Genomic DNA, 1,822 nt, shown 5'->3' with positions numbered 1-1,822 from the left:
TCGTCTCAGAGCTGCTATAGCTCCTTCCTGGGGCCCGTCAGGGGCAGAAGTCCTGCTCCTGTGGGTGAAGTTATGGGTCAGGTGACCCGTAGGAGGTGTGTGAGTGGTATCTGGAAGCCACCAGGCACTGGTGCCAAGCAGGCCCCATCCTCATGGATGAAGTGCGTGAAGGGGAGGGGTGACGAGTGAATGAATGAGGTTTCTCAGGGGCACCAAGAGCCCACTTGCCTCCGGGCCTGGAGCATGGGGAGTGAGAGCCATCTTGGACCCTGATGGTCCCACCTCTGGGGCCCTGGCACAGGGAATGCCCTGGGTTAGGTGATCCAAGCTCTTGGAACAGTCAGGGAGCAGAGAGGAGGCAGCGGGACTGGGGGCAGGAATGTGCTCATGGGGAGTCCCAGATGTTAGGGGCATGGCCCAGAGCCTCAGCCCCAGGCTCCCACCACCAGACTGGCCACCCGTGGGGCCTCTGACGCCTGCTTTGGGGGAGGGGGAAGCGGAAATTGGGACCTGGCCTAACTGGAAGCAGAGGAGGAAAGGTTTGAAAGCTGGGGGGCGGGGGGAGGGGTAGTAACTGTTTTAACCAGATTTGGAAAATTCCTGGAAGTGCAGCGAAACCGAGGAATGGCCTGCAGGCCCAGGGCAGCAACAAAGGGGTTCTCAGAAGGCCCCCTCAGCCCCGGCAGCCCCCGCAGCCCCCGCCCCTCCTGGGTGGCTCCCCTGAGCTGAACCTGCTCTGGGGCCAAGCAAGAACCTCCTGGAGCGGTGGCCTGGGGTGAACCCCTCTGTGGACCAAAGAAGGTCAAGGCCCTGCTGATAATGGGCTCCGCCCCATGGCCCGGCCCATCTCCTTTGTTCCCATATCACTAATGCCACATTCCTGCCTGGCAGGTAAGCATGTCTCAGCCTGGGCCTGGCCGCTCTGCCTTCTCTGGTCGAATCTGATCTGACTAGCGCCCTGTCCTCCTGGTGGCCACCTGGGCAGGCTTCTGCGCTGTGACTGTTATGTGTGCTGACAGTGGAGGGAGCTGTCCCTGGCCTTCTGCTCCTGATGGACAGAGCTGTTCTTAACACGGCGTCCTCCTGCCCTGGCCTGGGGTGGGGGAGAGAGGCTGTGAGCCCAAGTGGAAGCTTGTGCTACCTTCTCATATCCTGCTCCCTGCCTTTCAGTGCCCACTTTGGCTGGGTCCTGGAGTGCCCGACTGCAGCAGGATATGGAAAGTGCTATGGGTCACTTAGAGGAAAGGGCTGTCGCTGCCAGGGGACATCTGGGAGGCCTTCACGGAGGAGCTGGCATTTGATAATATTTAAATGGGAAATTGAAGTTAGTCTAGGAGTGTGTCCCCTCTTCCCAGGGGGATCACGTTTGCATGGGTTAGGAACATGGCACAGAGGGGATGGTGAGTCAGTGGCTGAGCACTAAGCCTCCACACTGGCTCTCAGGGATGTTTGAAGGTGGTGGGGGCTTCTGAGCCTGGCTGGAGGCAGCACCCACCGTACTCCCTGCCCATCTCAGTGGTAAGGGCTGCATTGTGCTCCCCAAATTCATGTGTGGAAGCCCAGGTCTAGAGAACGCGGAATGCGATTGGGTTTGGAGATGGGTCCTTACTCTAAGGAGCCTAACTGAGGTCACGAGGCTGAGCCCTCACCCACTGTGACCGCTGTCCTGAGACGAGGGGGAGGTTAGGACACAGTCACACAGGAGAGACTGGGGAAGGCATGGGAGGAAGACAGCCGAATGCCAGGCAGCCAGGCTCAGGAAGACGCCCAGCAAACACTTGCTCCCAGCTTTCTGGCCTCCAGAGCTGTGAGATGGTGAACT

This window comes from Pipistrellus hanaki (assembly GCF_964339955.1).
Source record: "Pipistrellus hanaki genome assembly, chromosome: 9".
In the NCBI taxonomy this organism is placed as follows: domain Eukaryota; kingdom Metazoa; phylum Chordata; class Mammalia; order Chiroptera; family Vespertilionidae; genus Pipistrellus; species Pipistrellus hanaki.
The sequence above is the reverse complement of the archived record's forward strand: the minus strand, read 5'-3'. Positions refer to the sequence as shown.